At 34.6% G+C, this 9375-nt stretch overlaps 1 long non-coding RNA gene across 1 annotated transcript; it reads right to left on the reverse strand.

Moving 5' to 3' along the window:
- Nucleotides 1-4098: 4098 nt before the first annotated feature.
- On the reverse strand, nt 4099-6422 carry LOC116175640. The gene is made up of 3 exons (XR_004146336.1): nt 6245-6422; nt 4558-4584; nt 4099-4414 (listed from the first exon to the last, which is right to left on the reverse strand). It is a non-coding gene; the product is annotated as an uncharacterized LOC116175640 (long non-coding RNA).
- Nucleotides 6423-9375: the final 2953 nt, after the last annotated feature.

Here is a 9375-nt window from a genome sequence, read left to right on the forward strand (position 1 = left end):
TTTCCTTTGGTTATTATAACACTGGAAATTTCAACAATAAGAAACTGTATTATTTAAAAATTACTCGAAGGGCGGTATTTTATTAATTATCATTAGTTCAACCTGCTGCCCGGGCTGTCTTAACTTTCGAATTCTACGATGTCAGCTTATTTTTTATCAAGCTTTATTTAATGCGATGAATCGTAGAAGTAACACAAGACAAATGAAAACTCGAACTTACCATGAGTAATATTTGTTTGAGAGAAGGTTTTTGAAACCTTGACTCTTTTTCGAAATTATACTTCCACATAATTCGCAGGAGAAAACGCAAAAAATTTATCTCAAATAAATGCTCTCGTTATAAAAAAAGAGAAAAACAAAGAAAATTTAAGTATTGTCGAGAAAGGGATGAAAAGAAAAAAATAAAGAAACGAAAGAATCAGAAGAATTTAATTGATCTAAAGCAGGCGAGAATTTCAAGGAATCTACAGATATTTAACCGAAGTCTCGAAAGAATGTACATTCTACAAATGTACAGCATTACTATAAAAAATGAAAAATATTGAAATATTTGAAAGGTAAAAAACGCAACGAATCCGAAGAAATGAAAGGTTTTAAACGAATTTCGAAATAATTTGAAGAAACTAAAAAATTGCAGAAAACTCAAAAAAGCTGCAGAATGCGACGCATCCGAAGCACTCAAAGGATCTGGAAAATCCACGGAATAAGAAAAATTTGAAAAATCGATAGAATGCGTAAAATATTAGAAACACTTAGTGGATCCTTAAATATGGAAGTTGTCCATTTTGCATTGCCATTTACATACTTGGATGGGCAAATAGTAAATCGAATATGTCATTTCTTCTAACAGATGCTACCTTTCTCTGGAATTTGTGCGATTAGGCGATTGATAAAATCTGTTATATTAGCCTCGAACTAAATATTTCGTGTTTGGGTGAGTCAAATTATTTGCAAGCTGTTACTGCAGTATACAAAAACTTTTAGACAAGCCTAAAGATCGCGTATTTGTGAAGGATAAGTCGGGAATATGCAAAATAAGTTGTAAAAATTGTAATCAAGTATATATTGGGCAAACAGTTTCTTAAAAAATCGGTTTAAAGAGCACACGGCTCACTTATTAAATAGTGGTAGGGTTAAAACTAGCGCTGCCGCATTTTCACATGTAATTAGTATAAATAGGGTCGTATTCTATTTTATTGTTCAGTTGTTCGCTGATGATGACCGCGTTATTGTCGAAACGCGTTCGAGGATTTAATATATTATTGTGGTTTATTGGTGTTTCTGTTTTACTTTTTAAAGTTCAAGAGCCACAGTAGTTTTCATCACGTCAAAAGTATATACAGACGATACAGATACTAGTAATTTAAATTGTCGCTTCGCACAAAAAGGACAAATTCAATTTACAGTCTCTCGTTTCTTGCCAATCTTAATTAAATCAAAAGGAAAAATCTGTGCTGTTTATAAGCCGAATTAACGTGCTCTTTTTTATATTTCTTTGCATAGCCATATCTCTGTTCTTACGGATTTTTATTACGCTACGAGTACATACTATATGAAAATAATATGCCTTCTAAATAAAATTGTTATATGCAAAAGTGGGTACTAGAGTAAAGGGAGGGACCTGGGCACAAATGATTTACTTAACTCGTTTAACACAAAATCAATATGAATAATAAATGTATGATGGGCTGCTCCGTAGGTATTATACTATTACAAGAAGCAGAGAATGAAGAAGAAAAAAATTAAAATTCTTGACAGAACAGCTTTCTAGCTCACACCAAACGAAACTTTTTTTCCCGATGCAGAATAAGATTATTCAATAAAAAGTATAGGTTTCCATTTGAAAAAGTTAGTTGCCCTACACTTGACCCTTAAGCTACACTTGACCCTTAAGGGACAGTTATGTCAAAATGTGCCCAGCATCGTTAAATGGACCTCTCCGTATGGTGAAAATCTTATGTAAATTATTTTTTGATATCCCCGCTACTTTGCGCAGTAATCGAGTATGCCAAGATAAATGGGACACCCTGCATATCAATTAATTAAATAGCATAGAGTGAAATATGAGATTACGGAACTGATGGTTGCAACTCACAAAAGAAATTACCGCTACACCCTCGGTTACACCCCAATTCGTGTTATGAAGTTAAACCATAATAAATCATCCCTTGAAACTGATATCTATGCTAGCAAAAAATGCTTGTAAAATGTTAACGGTATAACCCGCTATTTATTTTCATTTAATCCGAATTCCATTGTTATATTCACACAAAACAAAGTTTGTTTCTTATTAAATTAATAATTCTAATTTTTTTTAATTTTTGTATTTATTTATTATCCTTCTCTTGTTCTGGGCCCTCAACAGGCTTGCGCCCAATTACGGAGTGACCCGCATCATGCTTTTTAGAGGAATTAGTTCGCGATAGCCGATAATTTTTTATGACACGTTCTTTCGCAAATATCTCGGGCTCCACGTTGTTGTGTTACGACTTCACGCGCCCTTTTTACCTTTGTATGTGTTTGTTACTAATGATTCATTTATTATCTACAGTCAAGCAACGTTGCTTCCGGTTAATACTCGTATTTGAATGGGTAACAACTCGAAAACTTTTCTCGTTAATAAACAATTACTATTACAAAAAACAGTCATATGACGTCACGAAGTTAAAAACTCATATTTAAAAAAAAGTTGTTGACAGTTTTACATCCTTTATGTCTAATGTACACTGCCTAATTTTTTACAAAATCAAAGTAACCCTTGGACAGAAGAAAGATATATTTGTTTTTTAACTTTGACATATTTTTTTTTAATTTCTTGAAATAAAACCTGCTACAATTTTTGTAGGTTGTAGGTTGCAGAAAAAAAGGTCTTTCGAATAACTTAAAAATTTGAGGTTGCTATTCGAAAAAAAGGTTCGATACCGTTGCGGCGCTCCAAATTTTTTCTTTTTTTAAAAATCCGGCCGTATGCCTAATATACACAATATACAAAATTTGAAAACAATCCGTCGAGCCGTTACCTCAGAAAATACCTCGTACAATACATACAGACGGAAAAAAATCTATTCTTTAAAAGTTGCTCAAAATGTCGACATTTGATGAAATTTTAATATGTCTAAAAAAACGGTGATCGTAATAACCACCTAGCTCGCGCTAGGAAGCTAAAAAGGCACTTACTTCATCGAGTTTATTACGAGGAATAGTTCGAGGTTCTTGAAGGGGTCCGCACGTAGTTCAAATGGTGTCACATCGCGTCCATTTGGCGACCATTAAACAATGGCACGAACATTTACACGCTGGCCATGTAGATCTGATCCATTTATTCTATACAAATAGAGAAGGACTTTATTAGTTAATACTAGACACCTTTTAATATAGATTATTGTCGCAATTTTAAGATTTTGATGTTTAACACAAATTTTGTGTTTGTTAACAGTAAGTACGAGACCTTTGTATATTCAAAGACGAGACGGAGTACACTGGAGAACACTTACGTTGTTTCTGTACGAACCTTTTTTCTTTCTTTCCCTTTTTTTAAAGAAATCTGCAGTTTATCCACTTAAACCTAGAAAGGAGAAAATTGTGTAAAATAAAGTTGTATTGATATGGGTACGCACTTATCCTTTTCTGTGCAATCACAAGATGATCAAGCATTTCAGTAGGTACTAACTAAAAAAAAAGGGTCTCATTTATGGTTAGTAGTTACTACTGATAGTTAACATTGATTAAAACAATTTAGCTAAAAAGAATTTATTTACAAGCATAGAATGATGAAGTCCATTATAGAATACCGTCTTGTCGCAATGATTTTCCATACAACATTTCCAAAATTCAACTAAAAGAGCTGTAACATAAGTAATTAGAAAATAACAGTGTGGAGTGCTGGAAATACGCGAGTATTTTTTGAAGGTAAACTTAAGTTTTGCTTCTTGACTTTAGCATACGAATGCTTGTTTTTCTTGTACTAGGAACAACGGAGAATTTAGGAACATCATGTCGAGTAGCTCTTAAACCACGTTCATTTTCTAAAAATAACCGTTTAAATGAGGAAAAAATTACAATGGCTCGCAGACTAGATTTAATGGACCATTAGAAGTTTTGAAAAGTGCAAGATTAATTAAACATTTTGAAAAGTGTTATACTCGTAGTTCTTTCGAGGTTTACAGCTCCACTATTACAGACTTTAGCTTAAGCGTAACTGATGGTAACGCCTATTGTGACATAGACTGCCATGGATTGTAAGCTACGCTTAAGGCAAGCTCAGCCTCAATTTGTCGGTTCAAAAAACTCACTCTGTAATCACGCCACTTCCGTAGTTTTGAACGCTTCTTGACTCTGAAAAGGAAGCCCTAAACACTGAAGTTGCAGAACCCAAAATGATATCTTTTTCCATGCAGTTGAACCTGTTTGTTACCTGCCATAAAAGAAAGCATTAATTACAAAGTTATAATTTAGGACAATTTTATTTGTTTTATTACCTTATTAGCATGGATTATCGCCGAAATGTGATAATTTCAGGAGATAAAATAAAAAGCCTAGGTAAACAAAAACACTCACCCTAAAGCTGGTATTCTTCGGTGACTCCTAAAACAAATTACAAATAAGAAATAACAGAGGAGCTGCATGCGCAATTGTATCAAACTCTTATTTCCGGCTACATGCCTGAACCGATTGCAACCAAATCAGGGAGGAGGTTGAAAAGAGAGCTAGGGAGTCGTCCGTCTGTAATCAGTATGTTGAGATCTTTACGGGCGGGGGTAGGGGATGTAGCGTGTATGACAAATGGGAATACTTTTACGGATATTCGGTGGATGTTTAAGTTAAGGTGCGGTGCGCTATATTTGAATGACAGACCAGGAAGAGCGGATGGCAGAAAGCTCTGCTCAATGTGCTACCTTGGAGAGGAGAGGGCGCCCTGCACTTTATAGGGGGGGCGACGAGAAAAAATAGAATTGCAAGAAAAAATTAGGGAACTTGTGGACTATTTCAGAGAGGCTTGGGATTTCAGGTACACACTTTATTATTAGAAGCATATTTTATAGCATATGTTACAGTGACATTTTAATAGGTTTGAATGAGAATGAGAACCTAAGCTTGCTATTTTTGTCGTCTAAAATAAAGTTTGGTTATTATACACAGCCATAAAGGGAATTTAACCATCTGGTGAATTAACATCTTTCCCTCAATGATTAAAATAGCCCTTTATCGTCTTGTGTAATAAAATAACTATCTTTATCTCGATTTTTATAGTATGTAGATATCAATATTTATATGGTTGTTATGTATGATAATTGTTTATTTCTCTTGTTATAGTTGTATTGTTATGTTGTAGTTATAGATGTATACCGTGATATTCATTAAGTAGACATAGGGATTTACGTGTATTATTTTTCCCTATGTCTACTTATAAATGACAAATCTCTTCTGAAGGGCGCCTAATTTTATGCAATTAAAATAACTTCTTAAAACGAAGATCTGGCTGTCAAATTAATTAATTTGAATATTGTTGCTTTGGCCGCCTAGGAAGGAAATGACCGCATGAGTCAGTATATAAAGCTGTGATAAAATCTGGAAACAAATGTCACCCCCAAGGAGACGTGTTACACATCATTTTTGGGGTAGATATTTCTTTCCTATTACAATTTGACCCAAAATCGAGTGCGGTGCTTTACAATAATGTGCTCAGTCGTACATTTTTTTATTTCTATTAAAGAAAAGAGCGTTTTGACAAAGTGAACTACTTAGCAAATCCAAAATTTCTATTTCCGTATTCCACACGGTAATGGGCCCATTTTAAAGCATGTATACTGTATAGGTACAGTAAAGTAAACATAAAGCGAAGATATTTTAGAAATGAACAGGATTCAACGACCCTAATTTTGCATTTCAGTTCGTCATACAATAAAACCATACTCCTTCTTCACAATTACTAGAATGCACTTTCAAAAAGGCGCAGCATGCGTCATTAGCCTCGCTGCTCATATCAGCACGTAACGACTAAAGCATTTTCCAAAAGTCTCTCAAACCACATTAACGTGAATTCATTAAATTTAACACCTTTTGAACCAAAAATAAATTAATAGAATGTATAGATTGTCGTTCACACAGGAGCTGTGTAGCAAGCTGGAAACAATTTTGAAAAATGCTCCCAAAATAGCAAATTTAGAACAGCAAAAAAGACAGAAATTACGAGTATAATAAACAATTTCAAGACTAGAAGTACCTATATCAATTTCGGGCTTACCTGATCAAATTTGATTATTCGTTTGGTAAATAAATTCAACGACGGACTAAATGATGCACAACTTTTCACATACAATTAGAAACTGTCCGAGCATATGTTATTCCCTCCACTGATAACGCAACTGAATGCCGAATTTGTTACCTGACTAGTTTGTCGCATTTATCACGCCACCAAACTGAAACACCTAAACAAGATAAGAGTTTCTAATAAAATATTCGGAACGTACTCACCGAACTAATCTGCTGTTTGGTTTCCATGTGATATTATCCCACTTGCCAGAAATATTACCAATTTAAAACACGTCATCTGCCAGTCGAATACTGCAATTTATGAATCATAATTGGATACGCTCATTAGTTTCCTTCACTTTTCACCCCAAAAAATTTATTTTGGCACATACCTTCATTATTTTGTACCACAGACGTATTGGTCCCTTGACTCGGCATTGTATGCGGCCTTTGCATTTTTAAAATGCAAAAATTAATCAAACGCTTCAATTATTGGTCAGGGTGGCTCGGCAAAAATTAAGCAGTGCTGCAGTGAATTATCGAAAACCCTCGAGCACACGTGACCCATTGCTGTGCATACGCCGCCCTATAGTAGGTTATCTAACTTTTCTTGTTATTATATTGCGATATCCATAGAGTAGCCTACTATAAAGTTCTGGAATTTTTCTGAATCGCAACAGGAACTCTACTTAGTTCTATTTGTAAAAAGTTAAGCGTAACTTATGGTCGAAGATGACCCTTGGCAGGACTACCTTAAACATAGGCTTTTTTCTCTTTCTCTAGTTTATTTTGTTAATGCATCATTTGTACCACAGCTAAATTTGGGTCCAGGTGTGTTAGCTTAATTCGAGAGTAGTTTAATCGTATTACAAGCGAATCCTTTCAGATTGAATTTATAATTGAGTTGAGTTGAGAGCATGTCTATTTTCAATTGTCAACACGTATATGTAAGTACATCAAACTACCTTCCATCCAATTCAGTAAATAAAGCATTAATCACCCTCTGTTCAATCACAGATTAATCTGGGATTAATCTAGAATTAAACAATATTAATTAAGCAATTCATGTAACAAGTAGGTATTAAGACATCATTATTATGCATAGATATAAAGCAGGTCAATTGAGTAAGGCATGAAAATGCAAATAATAGAATAATAGTATCGCTGAGCTAGGTAAACAAATGGTAGAACTAGGACAATAATTTTGTATATAAACGTGTAAATATTATGAATAAACCAGTATTATAGCTTAGGCTGTTCTTACTCATTTGGGGTGTAAGGTTCCAGGTCTACAATTTGGCACAGTGACGGGTGCCGCCTTACAATCTACCCCAAAACTATCTTAATCTCATACCGAGATTAAACACCCTCCTCAGATAGAATTTATAGCCAAAATGTGTGGAGTTAGACCATTGGATTGACCAGAGAAAAAATCTCAAACAATTTGGTAATTTCGCCCTTTTAACTATCAAGTCAGACCATTGTTCGCTGCCGACAAAAAAATTTTAGATCGAGATAAGCAAATTACGAAAGAGCGTCGAAAAATAAAATTTCACGCTCCGTATTTATAACTTCCATCATAAGAACTTTACTTTATTTCTCTCTTCCATTTATATATTGACATTTTCAGAAAGAAAGTTTGAGAAGGAATTGGAACAAACACGATTGTAATTAAATTACCTGATCTAATCGAATTACACTATCATCGACGTAGAGAGACCGAATTCGGACGCAAACCTTTAATCTACGATGTAGTCAAAGAGTGTTTACCGAAGGGGTAAATGAACAGCTCCGCATAAGCTGCTTGCGCAAACAAAATCAGGTTAAATTAGGTACCTACCTATATTATCGCGAATATTGTTACACGAGTTTCCATCCAAACACATAATGGAGTTAAGTGGAATTTCAGTTTTGGATATTAAATTTTCGGTCTTGGGCGTGTAATTTGAATTTATTATAATTTCATTTCCTTGCCTGGGTCGTGATGGCAAGGAGCGTTGTTCTGCAATCTGAGCAGTAGTTATAAGTGGAGAATGACAATAATTCATTTCTTTTTCGATTTGAGGCAGCTTATTTCATTTTTGACAGAAATAACGTCGTCGGCTCAATTTCATTCAAATTGAGATTCTTTCATTATGTTCGTAGATGCAAATATCTAAAGCTTGTCACAGTTTCAGGGATGGTACAGTTTTCGAACATTGGTAAACTAGAAACGGAAAAACAACGATCTCTCTTTAATGCATTTGTTAAAAAGCGCCAATACAGATTTCTGATTTCTGAATTTTCTCCTACTTAAAGGCGAAACCACATACAATCCGGTATTCAATGTTCCACATATGAATCGGAAATTAGTTTCGGACGAAGTATTGTTTCAATTTACATGCATCGGATATCCGATTATACGATGGCGTTTGGTGCCAAATAATGAAATATACCTACCTATATAGTTTAAGTTAATTTCGTTTCATATACCGAAAGTATAATGAGCTTTTATGACGTAAGACGTATAGGCGGAGTCCAAATGTCATATAAATGTCATATGTAATTGGCAGCTTATCTTTACATTTGGCAAGTTTACTGGCGGAAAGTAAGTACTTTCTGCCAGTAAACTTGCTACCGAATTTCTTTTTAACTGGCAACTGCACTTTCCGCCCATTACCTTAATCCTAATTTACATTTGGCAAGTTTACTGGCGGGTAGTACTTTTGCTAGTAAAGTTGCCAAGTGTAATTGAGAGGAAAGTGCACTTGCCAGTTGAGAACCTGGCTAGTTTGGTGGCCTGTGTGGACTGTCAAATTTATGTAGTAGTCCAGTACGTGGGTATCAAAAAGGGGTGTTTGAATGCAAAAAGTGGGCTAGTAACGATTTTTTTGTATGCTGTTAGGCTTGGGGCCCTAATAATGAAAAATCCAGGTTTTCCACTTCGAGGCGCATGCTCTCGAACCGCCATCTTGGATTTTAGGTACAAAAATTTGGTTTTTTTGATAATAACTCAAAAACGACAAAAGATGTTATATACAAAGTTAAAGAGGACAAAAGTTCTATTATTCCATTATTCTATTATTCCAAAATTTTTCATTAGGGCCCCAAGCTTAACAACATACTAAAAAATCGCTACTACCC

Source organism: Photinus pyralis, unplaced genomic scaffold (assembly GCF_008802855.1).
Source record: "Photinus pyralis isolate 1611_PpyrPB1 unplaced genomic scaffold, Ppyr1.3 Ppyr1.4_LG7, whole genome shotgun sequence".
NCBI classification, from domain to species: domain Eukaryota; kingdom Metazoa; phylum Arthropoda; class Insecta; order Coleoptera; family Lampyridae; genus Photinus; species Photinus pyralis.